The sequence below is a fragment of the Podarcis filfolensis genome (assembly GCF_964270895.1).
Source record: "Podarcis filfolensis genome assembly, chromosome: 3".
Taxonomy (NCBI): Eukaryota; Metazoa; Chordata; class Lepidosauria; order Squamata; family Lacertidae; genus Podarcis; species Podarcis filfolensis.
Genome location: NC_139606.1, coordinates 16802026 through 16817698, shown reverse-complemented (window position 1 = coordinate 16817698; position 15673 = coordinate 16802026). Strand labels below are relative to the sequence as shown.

General features: G+C 43.3%; 1 protein-coding gene across 6 annotated transcripts in view; it reads right to left on the bottom strand.

Moving 5' to 3' along the window:
- The window catches only part of MACROD2 (mono-ADP ribosylhydrolase 2), a 966393-nt gene that overhangs the window by 148040 nt on the left and 802680 nt on the right, over positions 1-15673 (bottom strand). The gene's annotated exons all lie outside the window — the stretch shown is intronic.

The window sequence follows — 15673 nt, the reverse complement described above, 5'->3', positions numbered from 1 at the left end:
TTTATTAAGCAAGGTGGTTTCTGGACTCTAGTCCGAGCTGTAATGAAGGGTGAGCTTATTGGCAGATGGCCTGGTATGTCAATCCACAAGTTCCTCCCACTCCTACTGGTATGTCTTCTGCTATCGTGAACACATGCAAGCAAGGCCGTTATTTCCAGCAGCAGAAATGAAGCCAGGGACTATTTGTTGGTGATGTGATGACTCTATGCATGTTACAGGAAATGACCATTTGGAAATGACCACCTGTGCATATGTTACAGCGTCTCTCTCTCTCTCTCTCTCTCTCTCTCTCTCTCTCTAGCACACCTGCAGAAACTGGGTTTGGAGGGGGGAGGGAGAACATGCCAAAAAGAGCTTTGGTGTTGCAAGTGAACTTGCATCTGCTGTATAGATCACAGACACTTTAAGGGTTTGGAACTAAGGTATGAATCAAGAGTTCCCAGTTTGACACTTGTCTCTCCCATGAAATCACTATGTAGCCTTAGGCAAGCCACTCTTTTCGTCTTCGTCTCTCTCTCTCTCTCTCTCTCTCTCTCTCTCTCTCTCTCTCTCTCTCAGCTTCAGTTCCCCTCCTGCCACCTGCATATGGGTAAGAATACTACTAACCTTACAGGGTTGTTGTGAGAATTGTAATTAGAAAATGTTATAATGAACATTTGAAAGCACTATAGATTACTGTTGATAGATTATACCCTGCTCCAAGGAGCAGTGTACAATGGAAACAGCAAAAAGCAAAAGACAATGTAAAAAATAGAAGACAACACAGAATAGCTAGGACAGTTCAAAAGCCCACCAAAAGGAGAATTTTCGACTGCTCTCCTAAACATCAACATTGCTGAGGCATGGATTGCAAGCTAAGTGGGTAAGGTCAGCACTGCCCAAGGCCCTTACAATACTAAACAAATAGACAAACACAGGACTGCATGTGTAAAATTAGTTCTGTGCTGTGTCCTTTGTTAACAGCCAGCTGCTTACGCAACTTGGCCTTGAGCCTGATACAAGCAAGACCAGGATATTTTGACTATGCAGCAATCTAACATTTGGCAGATGACTCATGAGACGGACATCTGCCAGGTATATAATAGAGTAAATGGGTTAAAACAAAGAACCCCATCATTCAGTCCCACCAAAAACAAAGCAAAAAGTGTTTCTGCGGGAATGTTTACTGCTTCTGAAAGACTTCTCAAAAGCTTTTAGTCCATCGTTATATTTATAGAAACCTACCTACTCTTAATCTAGAAGTGCTTATGCAAAAACAAAGAGAACAGCACAAGCCAGCCAGATGGCAGGCAGCGAGCACGGTAAATAAAACAGTTCATACAGAATTTTTAAAAAGTCAAATAAAGCTAGCCATGTAAAAGCCACAAACAGTACACAACTACCGGTTCTTAACATGGATTGCTGGCAGGCGGCTTTCGAATTAAAAAAAAAGAGGTTTTAGCCAAAGAATTCATTTTAAAAAGGAATTAAAAAGAAAAACAAAAGTGCTCTACATCTCTCCAACCCATCATAAGTGCTGACACCATTGAGACAGACTAAGGATTCAATAGCTCAAGAGGGCTGGTTAACACTTCAGAGCTGCCATCTTCTGTGGCTTCCTGGAGAGGAAGTAGGCGAATGACAAACAATTCACCACATAACCACCTTGTGGAGCATTCTGCTGCTCACCAGGCTTCTCGATACTTGGCAACGTGCTTGTTCTACTAGAAATTCATAGTACATAGCAATTGGTTACTAGGAACCTGAAGTCAATGATTTGGCTGGCGAGTTCAAATTAGCATATGAAACTACTTAGCTGTCCCCCATCTTCAGTGTGGTCTCTTTGGCTAACAGCCCTTCTTGCTTATCCACCCCATTCATTAAAATTGTCAGCAGTACAACTTCTGCCAAAACAGGGGGCAGCAGATTGTAAGCACTTTTGTGTTATTTGCACACCGATGACACACACTGCAGCTGTCTGCTGAAGCTGGTCCACTATCCCTGCTGCCACACCCCTTTTTGTTCTACAGTGCTGCAACACGGCACGCTGCCAGCACACTTGCCTGGGGGTGTCAGGAAGCAACAGCAGCACATGTCAGTATGTGAGAGCTTGTAGCTCAAAGTCCATGATGCCCATTGCCCTGGGTAACTGAGATTGTGGGTGAGGTCAGTCAAGGACTGAGTCAATGTCAGCATATTCAATGCAGGCTTCCACTTTGTGGGAATAAAACAGATAGGTTGCTTTCTCCTTAGCACAGGCTATGGAGCGGTAGAAGAAAAAGAGTTTGGATTTGATATCCCGCTTTATCACTACCCAAAGGAGTCTCTAACATTCTCCTCTCCTTTCCTTTCCTCCCCTACAACAAACACTCTGTGAGGTAAGTGAGGCTGAGAGACTTCAGAGAAGTGTGACTAGCCCAAGGTCACCCAGAAGCTGCATGTGGAGGAGTGGGGAAGCAAATCCGGTTCACCAGATTACAGTGGTACCTCGGGTTACATACGCTTCAGGTTACAGACGCTTCAGGTTACAGACTCCGCTAACCCAGAAATAGTACCTTGGGTTAAGAACTTTGCTTCAGGATGAGAACAGAAATTGTGCAGCGCGGAGGCAGCGGGAGGCCCCATTAGCTAAAGTGGTACCTCAGGTTAAGAACAGTTTCAGGTTAAGAACGGACCTCCGGGACGAATTAAGTTCTTAACCCGAGGTACCACTGTACAAGTCCATCGCTCTTAACCACTACACCACACTGGCTCTCAGAAGGTGCTGCAAATCCTTCCTATCTATTACTTTCCTTCCTTTCCGCCTACCCCCACCCACAACCTTAAGAACATAGGAAGCTGCCTTATACCGAGCCAGGCCACTGGTCAATCTATTTCACTGCTGTGTATTTTGATTGCTGGCAGCTCCCTTGGGTTTCAACTAGGGCACAATTCCTAGCCCTCACTAAAGATGCTGAGACTGAACCTCAAACCTTCTGCATGCAAGGCAGATGCTGTACCGCCAAGCTACAGTGGTCTCCTTGTGCTTTCTCCACTTGCTCCCACCAGCCTCTACCCTTGACCCTCTCCATCCTGATGTTACAGCTGCCATGTCCCTTCTCTCTCACTTCGGAAACAGCACTGGATATATGACTTGGCACTAGAGTCATCACTTTGTTTAGTCTAGGGAGGTCATGATTTCTTTAATGCTTTCTGCAACTTGTTAGTTTCTTAGTCATGCAGGGAACTACTAGCTTAATGGGGATTTTATTGTTGTATTCTGTGGAGCGCCAATATTTTCCACACAAAATATGCAGACGGGTCCACACACATTCACACTTTACAAACTGCACTTTATGCATACATGCCCGTGTTGTAGGCACACATTCAGCGACTCAACGGCAGCTTTTTCAAACTCCACATTTCTTCATGCTAAACAACAAGGGAACTTTCTAGGCACTGAATAGTTTTCCAGCCCCATGAAACTTTTTAAGTGGCCCTAGCATATATAATCTATATGAGTCAATTCCACTGCAAATGTGTGAAGTGTCCTATTTTTAAGCATGCATAAAATGCTGTGATGACAGCTCAGATCCTGTGTTTATCTGATTGAATGGCATGTGTTGGCAGATAGTAAATTTGAAATTGTACCATATTCTTGCATCTTGCCAGTCAGAGAATCCCCCCCACCCCAGATATAGATAAAATAAGTTGAATTTAAGCTGTGCAAAGCTCTCCTTCTCTTCACCACTTCCTTTCCAAATCAAATGGCTGCAAAAGCTGGGTATGGGGAGAGAAATTGCTTGGAGGCTGACTTACAAAAGCACTACAGGACCCCTGGGACTCTCTTTTTTGTCATTCTACAAAGCAAATCTTCCTTCTCTTGTGGCTTGTGAAATGCCAACGTGATTAGACATTTCATGCTGTCCCCATTGTAGAAGGGAGAGCAAGAATATGGAGACACTCATCTGGCCAGCCAATATCCTTCTATAGCCTCTGGTTCTTCCACAGCCAAGTGGAAGAGAGAACCAGTCGTCTGAGGAAGAAGCATAAAGAGGCTAACAACATGAAGGCATCATGACTCATCCTTGATTGACAGCTCTGTTTTTGGCACCTAGTGCCGGGAGCACTTCTTCTATTGCTCTTTCCCCCACCCTGCAGGCTTGATTAAATTTTGCTTGCTTCACGGCTATGAATAGGCAGATCAAAGAGGCCATAAGTGAAGAGCACTGTAGCAAAGGAAAAATAAAGTTCAATTGCATTAGCTTTTTCACTTACAAGGCAGCTTTACAGCTCCAGGCTGCAGATCACATTGATCTTTTTCTTCTTCTTCGGAGCCTGTTTTAATTCATGGAGTCTTTTTGAGACTGGAGCACCACTCTTATGTACCCAAGCATCTCCCTAGCACCGGTAGTTTTGCAGGACTCTGCATAGCATGGTGGTAGCAGGTTGTTCATATTTCGAGAGAAACCCATCCTGACCCTGGGTGAGATCTTTAAAACCAGTAAAAAAATTAAACAGGAGAAATATTTTTCTGCTGTGCATTTAGAATCTGAAATTATTATGTCCCTTTCAGGTGGTAAGAGGAGGAAAGGGATAGGAGAGGAAGCAGATCTTTCATTATTTCATTAGGAGAGACATGTTTTATTGCAGGTGGGGCAGATGAAGGTGTGATGTTGCTGCTACAGGTGCACAATGGAATTTCTTCTCTCTGCACTCTCCCCAGCAATCATTCCTCCTCTGCTGACTGCTGTGGATACACAACCTGACTGTCTCTGGGCACTGTGATCATCTGCAAGGGGTTCCCATATGGCAGCGTTAAATGTTGCCGGCCTATATGTCTTGTTTGCAGACATCTTTGTAACACAGTTGGTCTGCAACAGGCCTTGTGCCTGAAGCCAGCTCTCTATAAAGCACATCCTTGGGGAGCCTGCCATCTTCCATCTTCTGTGTACTTGAACAAGCCAGTGTAGATATTGCTGAGACAGTTGTAAACCAACAACATCTGCTTTAAACCTGCTTTTAAACCTGCTTTAAATTGTTATAATGATGAAAGATATAAAGAGGACTGTATACTATTGATAGAATATATGGGAAAAGTATTATAAGCAAACAATTTACCTAGCAGGATGGTAAAATTTTCAGCAGAGTAAGAAATAGATAAAGTATATAAAAGTAGTTGTGAAAGATGGGCTTAACTAAGAAAACACAAAGAAAAGAGGGGATAAAAGGAACCATGGATAGGAAGTCAATGAATGTTTTCTGATTTTTTTGTCGATTATTTAAAATCTTTGAAAGGAAATCTTTTTCTTTGTTGTATCGTTTTCGTTTATGCTTTGCTGATGTGGAATGTTATCAGAAAAGCAAATAAAATAAAATATTATTTAAAAAGAAAGAAAATATGCTGGCTGGAGCTGATGGGAGTTGGATTCCAACAACATCTGGACTGCTGTAAGTTCCCCATTCTTGAAGTAAACCTTATTAGTAACAGCACTTGACACTAAATAATTGCTAACCTCCAGATACTTGCTGTACCCTTCATATTTACCACATTTTACAGCCGTTTTGGTTCAAAGCCTACTGATGCCAAAGGGAATCTATTGATTGCCTTTAACAGGCCCTGGGTCAGTTCTGATGTTTTCAAATTCTAGGCGTCCTGTTAAGTTTATAACATGTGACAAGCTAAATTATTAAGCATCTTAACATTTCAAATATTTTAATGACACATTGCAACAAGCTTTTCTTTTCACTGGAGACTATACCCCTCAATTATTGTCAATTACTGGACAGCAGAGTGCACAACAAGAAAGGGTGACTTTGTAAAAGGAGAGATTTAATTAACAATGGACTTTCACACTGCATCAGATTCGAAAATAAAAGAAAACAGTTGACATTGACTAGGATCTGAACCTTTTAACCCAGTTCTCTTCATCCAAAGCTGAGCAGTTTAGGGCCTGGATAGGGCATCCAGAACCTGGCTCTGGCAGCTGCTCTTTTAATGAAGAACGAATCTTACATGCCTCACCAGAGTATAACATTCCCTGGTTCCTTTTTAATTTGACATTTTTAGGCATGCACCCCATAGTTCCATTCTGTGAAGACTCACAGATTGGGAAGGGACCAAAGGATGATCTAATACCACCAGTAGCATGAAGTGTGTTATGTTGTTGTTGTTTAGTCATTTAGTCATGTCCGACTCTTCGTGACCCCATGGACCAGAGCACGCCAGGCACTCCTGTCTTCCACTGCCTCCCGCAGTTTGGTCAAACTCATGCTGGTAGCTTCGAGAACACTGTCCAACCATCTCGTCCTCTGTCGTCCCCTTCTCCTTGTGCCCTCCATCTTTCCCAGCATCAGGGTTTTTTCCAGGGAGTCTTCTCTTCTCATGAGGTGGCCAAAGTATTGGAGCCTCAGCTTCAGGATCTGTCCTTCCAGTGAGCACTCAGGGCTGATTTCCTTAAGAATGGAGAGGTTTAATCTTCTTGCAGTCCAAGGGACTCTCAAGAGTCTCCTCCAGCACCATAATTCAAAAGCATCAATTATTCGGCGATCAGCCTTCTTTATACTGATCCACAATTGCTCTATCTGTCTGTCTTTCTAATCATCTTTTATTGTTGGTGCCTTAGGCATTTTGAATGGAAAAGTGGGGTATATATTTCATAAATGGCTAACGATACAGAAGGAAGGTATCAGTATATACAGATGATGATGTGGAAAAGAAGAATAACAATATAAACAAATGATCTAAAACTAAAAATATACAAAGTGAAAGTGGGGCATAACTGAAAACAATATTCGGGGAGGTAGTCTTTCTGACCTCAGTATGCTATAACTGAGGCATCAAAATTTATATATATATATATAAAGGTAAAGGAACACGTGACCATTAGATCCAGTCGTGACCGACTCTGGGGTTGCGGCACTCATCTCACTGTATTGGCTGAGGGAGCCAGTGTACAGGTTCCAGCATGACTAAGCCGCTTCTGGCGAACCAGAGCAGCACACGGAAACACCGTTTACCTTCCCGCCGGAGCGGTACCTATTTATCTACTTGTACTTTGACGTGCCTTTGAACTGCTAGGTTGGCAGGTGCTGGGACCAAGCAACAGGAGCTCACCCCATCGCAGGGATTCGAACCGCTGACCTTCTGATCGGCAAGTCCTAGGCTCTGTGGTTTAACCCACAGCAATATATAGTCATAGATTAGTTCATGTTTCTACTGAACCCAGAAAGATTCTGTTCTCAAACAACTGCTTCAAAAGTTATGCATTTGTCCCACCACACCCTCAAGTCCATCCAACTTCACTCTGTGTTGACTAAGGGTTGCACTGGCAGTTAACCTTACTGGTGGAGGAAGAGGAGTGCGGGGGGAGTGCACTGCCCCCGGCAGCGCAATCCCAGTGGGGTGCCATCACGGCTGCCCCCTGCCCTTGCTGGGCGCCATGCCCCTGCAGGTGCCATGCCCCACCCCCAGGATGCGAGCCACGCCCCTGCGGGCAGCGCCCCCGCCACAGGACGCACACCAGCCCTGCCCCCGCCTGCTCTCCGCCCCCCGGTGCCAGTGCATGAAGCTCTGCCACTGCTTAGACATTATTGTTTATTGGTACTCTAGCAGTGTGGCTGGCTGGCACAAAGAGTTTGGGAAGTGAGACTATCTCAGCAAGTGAGATATGAGGAAATTAATGTTTGAACATCAAGCTAGCCAAAGATTTATGTTTATGTGCCAAGCAGCCTGCAACACTGAAATTGTAAGACTGCACTGCTCTAATGATACACCGTTATGGATATACCTTCCTAGTAGATCCAGATAGGAGAAAGCTATTTGTGGAAAACAAACAAACATTTAACCTGAAGATAAATTATCAGGCTACTTTAGCAATAAAAAAGTAGACTACGTGAAACAAAATGAGATGTAAAATGATGAACACTTTAGTCAGACAGTTGATAGTATCCCCCTACTAAGATTTTCTCCGCTTAAACAAAAGTGAAAGCTATATTTTAAAGTTGTGAGATTACTGTTTACTGTGTGAAGGTGGTTTTTTTTAAGCCTGCAGTGAAATATAATTAAGTTGTTGAGGCAAAAAGAGGAAAAAGCAACCCCCCAATGTTTATTATGACCTAAAAGATTAATGTGGGCCACAAAATCTAAATGGAGTCCTTCAGCTTCACAACAATCTATAGTCGTAACAGGATATTGAATGGCAAGGTACTCAGAAATGAAGCAAGATAAATGTGATACATCATGAGAACAACTCCTACTGCCTGATCAGTAATCCTGAGGGCAGGATGCTATTATCCAGATCAAATGAAATATCTGAGAGCAGATTAACACCATCCTGAGTACTGCATGGGTCAATAGCAAAAAAATATTAGAGACACAAAGGAACCTACATTGAAATATTCTGTTGGAGCATCTTCTGCACAATTTACCTGAAAGGGCTATGCAAATAGGGACTTGTTCTAGAAATGTGTCTGTGTTAACCGAGAGCAGTAATTGGAATGCACGTTTCCACATGCACAGACAGTCTATTATATGCCTTGTTTGCTGAACTAAACCGCTTCTGAATAATGATTTGAAGATTATAGCGAAATGGAACAAAAACCCAACCAAGGGATGTTCTGTACAGTTCCTGGAGCTCAGAGCAGCTGTCATCATGACGTATGATTGTCAAGACTCTCAGCTACAGGCCTCTGGGGTTGTGCTGTAGATAGTCCCACTTCTGAACTGTTCACAGACATTGCTCATGAATCATTCCTTCTAACAGCAAGCTCAGGTGTTTGAATGCAGGCAGGATTGGAACCCACCCACTGTGAAAGAAGAGGGAGGTAGCAGCATGTTTGGGCAGACCCCAAGATATACAAAAACACATTGCTGTTTTTGTTGTTGTTTTTTTTAAAAAACCACACAAACACAAAAGGAAGGGCCACTGTATGAGAAATGAACATCAATCACATCCTTTCCAGATTATCCAGAGATTTGGGCTGGGCTGTCACCAATATGCTGATGACACTCAGCTCTATCTGCTGATGGATGGCCACACCGACTCAGCCCCGAACACACTGACCAGATGCTTAGAAGCTGTGGCTGGATGGTTTCGTGGGAGCCGATTGAAACTAAATCCTTCGAAGACAGAGGTATTATGGCTAGGTCGGGATGGCATGGGGATGAGGGACCAACTCCCTTCTCTTGCGGGGGCCCAATTAGTGCCATTGCCTTCCGTTAAGAGTTTGGGTGTAATCCTTGACGCCTCCTTTCCATGGAGGCGCAAGTTACAGCAACAGCCAAGGCGACATTTTTCCACCTTCGCCGCATCAAGCAGTTGGTCCCTTACCTTTCCCGCCCCGACCTGGCCACAGTGATCCATGCGACGGTCATCTCCAGGCTTGACTACTGTAATTCGCTCTATGCGGGGCTGCCCTTGAATCTGTCCCAGAAACTCCAGCAGGTGCAGAATGCTGCAGGGAGACTCCTCACGGGGTCTCTGCCATGGGAGCATATTCATCCAGTGCTTTTCAAGCTGCACTGGCTCCCGGTGGAGTACAGGATCAGATTTAAGGTGCTGCTTTTGACCTTTAAAGCCCTTCACAGCCTAGGACCCTCGTACCTACGGGACTGCCTCTCCTGGTATGCCCCACGGAGAGCCTCAAGGTCCATAAATAGCAACACCGGGCCCTAAGGAAGTTAGATTGACTTCAACCAGAGCCAGGGCCTTTTCAACTCTGGCTTCGGTCTGGTGGAACGTTCTGCCTCATGAGACCAGGGCCCTGCACAATCTGATTTCTTTCTGCAGGGCCTGTAAGACAGAGTTGTTCCGCCTGGCCTTTGGCTTGGAGCCAATTTGATTCCCTCCCTCCCTCTCTTTCTTTTTTCTTTTCCTTCTCCTGAGGCTACATTATAATGTTTCAATATTTTATTGTTGTATTTTTTAATTTTGTTTTTAAGTTGTAATCATTTAACTTGTTTTTATTATTGCTTGTAAGCCGCTCTGAGCCCGGCCTTGGCTGGGGAGGGCGGGGTATAAATAAAAAAATATTATTATTATTTCCTAGAGATAGAATGGTGGACTGGCGTGGGCAAGGAGTACTTCCACTGCAAAATTTTGGTGAGGATATCACCTGTGAAAATACGCTGTTCTCCTGCCAAGAAAGATGATTGCTCAATGAAATCACATGGAGATATCACAGGTTCTCCTCAAACTGGTCACCTATCCCACTCCATACAAATAGCCATTGTTTCTGTTGGATATAAATGGGTGGAAAGAACCACTGTGAGAAAGTGTGTAGCTGATCCTATCCCAGTTAATGTTCACATGAATGGACAGAGAAGAAACAGAAGACATATCAGTAATGCTTACTCTTTATTTAATTATTCTTGCTTAAGCACTCTGTATATGTCTCTCTATGTCTCCACCCAATTATGTACTTAGATATTTATACTGCTCTCCCCTCCCAAAAAATAATCCATGGTGGATGAAGAGGAATTTATAAGGTAGTGTGAAATGTGCAAACTTCAGATGCAAAAAGAGTGTGCACATCACATTATTCAAGGCGGCAAGCTAAAGCACACTTACTTGAGAATAAATCCCAATGGACGCAGCAGGATTTACTTCTGAGTAGGATCACACGGATCCTTTCCTTTTGTGTGTTGCATCAGGAGCACAACCCTGGCCCAGCAACCTGTCCCATTGTTACATGACGAGAAACTAAGCATGTCTAAAAAACTCTGCAAGGGACAACCTATCTATGTAGAAATGCATCCACATTTGTGTAAAACAAATATTTAAAATGCCGTGCTAATAAAACTCAGGGCATTTGGATCACCACGTTTGAGTAGCCCTTCCCAATGATTTTCAGAAATCACCGCACACGCTTAAGTCAGGGTCACATTTCTTTTTTAGTTATTGTGACCAACATATTTGTGAGCACTCTGAAATTAGCTAGCAGTTGCTAATAGACTGTACTTAACACAGCAAGCCTTTGACTGGAGTGGTGCTTTAACTTATACAAGGGCTTTTCACTGGAGAAAGGTTGAGAACCATTGATTAAAATACTTATTTTACTCCTTATACGCCCAAAGAGCTATTATTACCATGTGGCAGGAATAAATAGCCACCTCTCTCTGATGGAAAAATAAAATCTAGAATTATTGGAGATTTAGTTGACATTCATGCATTGCTGGGGGTTAGACTAGAAGACCCTCAGGGTCCCTTCCAGTTCTACAATTCTACGATTTTATGATCATTTGCAGCCATCAGAGATTGGGTAGCAGATTATTGGACTCCCCGTTTCAGCTCCACATTGTCATTAGGCATAAGGGCTGCTTGCTTCAGTACAGCTGGCTGGGAGATGCTGGAGAGAGGCAACATGGCCACAACATTTCAACTAAGTTAACAAAGAACTTGCAGTCTGCTGATGTTGAAGTATTGGTCCTGCCAGGTCAATAGCAAAAGCTGTTCAGCAACCCAGGGGACCAAAGCAAACTTTTCTGTATCTAATAAAATCTCCCAGTATATTTCTTTTGATGGCCACTAAAACTCATCAGCCAAGGGGCAGCAGGGGAGTAGCTTAAAATGCATTCATTGTTACCAAGAGATCCATCAGTTTCCAGAATTCATTTTTATGCCATACAAACATGATGACATCAGCGCCATTAATCTTTTCAGCTTGATACCCACTGTCTCCTGAAGATGCATGTCGACCTCCATTTTTCACTGTTACCAGTCATAGGGCAGCTGACACAGCCAAGATAATCCTGTATTCAGCGATACTGGGAGAATGAATGGATTTTGATGAATGTAATTTGCTATCTCAGTGACAAATGGCAAATGTGAAGAGAGGATATGCATGCAAATATTGCTGTGTTAAATAAGGCCTTGTGAAGGATAGTACTTGGGAACTATCCGATAGACAGTTTTACAACAAGCTCGTTTTTCAGAGGCGATCAGTCATCAATTCCCATTAAGTTATCATCCCACCTTTATTGTGACTCTCCATTGAGTACGATGGCGTCCCAGCACACAATTAAACCAATTTTCTAATTCAATAGGCTAACTTCTGGCACATTTCTCCTGCTTTACGACATCAATTGATCAGCACAACAAAGATTTAAAATGTTGCAGTATGTTCAGGAATCAATGCTGCTGTGACAGTAACAAACCTGGATTGTGAGTCTATATTAAAGAGATGCTTATACTGGGAGGGCATATGAATTTAGCATGGCAGTGGATGAGGCCTGGGTCATTCATGCATAGTCTCTCTCTCTCTCTCTCTCTCTCTCTCTCTCTCACACACACACACACACACACAATATCACCCCCTCTCTCCTTCATTCATCTGTCTTCTATCTTCCTTCCTTCCTTCCTTCCTTCCTTCCTTCCTTCCTTCCTTCCTTCCTTCCTTTCTCTCCCTGATCTATGGAAATTGCTCACAAAAGTACAGTCGTACCTTGGAAGTTGAACGGAATCTGTTCCGGAAGTCCATTCAACTTCCAAAATGTTCAGAAACCCAAACACAGCTTCTGATTGGCTGCAGGAAGCTCCTGCAGCCAATCGGAAGCCGCGGAAGCCCCATCGGAGGTTCGGGTTCCAAAGAACGTTCACATCCAGAACATTCACTTCCAGGTTTGCAGGGTTTGGGAGCCAAAACATCCAAGTAAGGCGTTCAGGATCCAAGGTACGACTGTAAATATATTTCAACGGGAACAGACTGGATTACTAATATTCCAGTGGTCCGTTTGAATCACCATAATTACAATGAAACAAACTATTAGAAAGACTGGTGTAGATTTCCCCTCCCCTTTCTAGCACTCCCCCACTACCTTTGAAACCTACCATGGCTTCCCTGGCCCCTATGAAACCTGCCAGCCAGCTAGACTTACTCCTTTCTATCCGTCACATTGTCTTGTGCTCTTTGTGGTTATCTCCTGAGTTCTGCAATCTGCCCCTTGAGAGCAGATGCCAGAGTATCTTCCAGCAGTCGCTCAGTTAGCCACATGCTAGACTGTGTCTTATCTGCCATGCTCTGTGGTCAGCCCTTTGAGCAACCATTTCTAAAACACATAGCTAAATGGTCATCAATTGATATTTTTCCTTTGGCTTTGATTGCTTCAAACATAATGTAAGATGTGGCACCTGCAGAAACAGGGTTGATGTGGACCAGGAGTACTACTCAAGGCCAACGTGGTTTTTGCCAGCTTCATTAACAATCTGCAGTTTGTGGAGTTGGGAGGGCATGCTCAAAACTGGATATTTACTATGCATGCAAGCGGCTGGGACACAGATGTCTGTTGGAATACGTACAAAATAGTCAAGGCCCAAAATAAATTTGCATTTCTGAAGACCTAGCCCAATCCTAAACCTGTTAATATTGCATCTTAATTTTCCAATTGATTAAAATAAAATCTTAAAGATGAGGGCTTTTTTTATAATGCTGTTATAAAAATTGAGGGAGGGAAATGTTTGCAACCACTTCATATAAAAGAACAAAAATACAGCATATGCCAAGGTTCATAGTACTCTATTTGTTCAACATAATAAAAATAAAGGCACAGTATAGAACCTAAATATATATTTATGATGTGCTTCCTTAAAAGAGTCTGTTTACCTGTGTTACACGACTTTAAAATATAATTGTATTTTCAGCCTTCCCCCATCAAATATCTCTTTTAATCTTTGATATGAAAAAAGGCAGATGTAATGCAAAGCCTCATGGCAATTCACCAAGAAGCTTCCTTTCCTTTGCTGGGGGCGGGGGGGGGGGGAGACGACACAACTCACTGCTATAGTATAGTTTCAACATTGCTACATATTTCTATCAAAATATGGAAGTGATTCAACATTTCATTCCAGTGATCCTGGTGCTGAAATGCAAAGAAACAAGAAATATAAAAGCTAAATTGTATTAAACTGAAGCTGGAAGAAACGGGAGCCTGGAATAGCAATTCAATGGACTTTGAGTTTTGTTTGCATACTTCATAATAACCAAAGAGGTAATTAAAAATAGACTGCTAATACATTTCGGAGTCATTGCTAACCCAAACAGAATGAGTTCCAACCTGGCTTGAAGCCAGGGCTGGCTGAAGACCTTTTGGCACCTGAGGCAAGCTACAAAATGGCACCCCACCAGAGAAGAAGAGGTGAGTGAAGATCTACATTAGGAATGGGGGTGGGTGGGTGTCAAATCAACCTTACCCAACAGCTGAAGTGGGAATCAAAGGTTGTTGTGGGGGTGTAAGGCCCAGGAGACCTAAAAGGGCAGCCCCTACCATTTCCTTCCCAGCAGTGCCTCCTATTCGCTTAGAGGCTGCATTGGGGAGCAGCAGGTAATGCATTTCTTGGAGGCTGGTTCTGCTGCCCCTGCTGTCTGAGGCAGTCGCCTCGTGGGTACACCCAACAGTTCTTCCCATGTGATAAACCGAACAACAGCACTGCAGATGCTTAATCCTTGCAGAGATGAACAGGTAGAAGAGGGGACAGGTACTAATCCTTCTGGCCCCACCTTTATCTAGACATCTGAGGTCTTTTGTCACCATCCACATAGAACATGTGGAGGCCAAAGGCAGAGCCAGCAGGCACAATCCTTCAGGTTAAATGCACACAGATTAAACATTTTCCATGGTTTAGATTTCCTTCCTTCCATCCATCCATCCATCCATCCATCCATCCATTGTCCCCCTCCCAATTTGTTCTTTGCCTTTCCCCTTTTCCTTTCTAATTTATCTCTCTCTTTCAGCTTCTGGTTCTCATTCCTCAGCTTAGCTGTGGTTTTCTCCCTTGCCACTCAGCACCCTTCCTGTGCCCCTGTGAGGCCCTGTCTGCTGCAGATGGGGCACAACTGTCAAAGAAATTCTTCTTGGCTTGACCTTCCCCTGACAAGGCCTGCCTGCGCTGATCTTATCTCTGGTATCGCTCTAGCCTGCAGCTGACACCCTACGGCTATGTGCAGAAGGTCCTCCAAAACAAAATCGTCCAGTAATTCAGCAAGTGGCACGAAACCACGTTGCCGGTGATGGAATGATTGTTTATCAGGACATTTCCATTATGTTAACATTACCCCAGCGTCTCCCTTCTAGTGTATATTTCATAGCTAGCTTCTCCAGACCTCCGTGTAGCGTTTGATGAAGAACATCCGGAGACGTGCTGATACAAGAAGTTATTAATTACCGTTTTCCTGCCTTGGTAATTAAAAATCATTAGGGGAAAATAAGGTGTCTGGTACCAAGGTTATGAGAGCAAGATATACAAGACATTAAAAATCACAGAACTGTCACACAAATGTTTTGTCGTAAGATACAAATTTATCATTCTGGTGGCAGGGTGCTGTGTTTTTAAAGGTGGTCACTCTAGCTCAGCAGTACCAGTGAAGATTTCATTACTTTTGCTCACATAGATGGCCCCCTGGAAATAATTCCTGTCCTTCTATATAAAAAACAATGTGTGGCTATTAGGAAAATTTACTTTACAAATCCAATTAAAGCTCATTAGCATGGGTTTACAACAGACAGACGGTAATCTTTACAGCTACCACAATCCCCATGAACTGACACCATTCTAAACAAAAAAATGATCTGCTTTGTGATCAATGGAGACAGAACAGACAGAATGATTTTCAACAGCACTGGAAACCAAAGCATAGCTTCTGAGAATGGGCTACCACTGTGTTTCTTTCAACTGAAAGAGCTTATGATCACTTACATGCCTTATGATATGAAACTTTC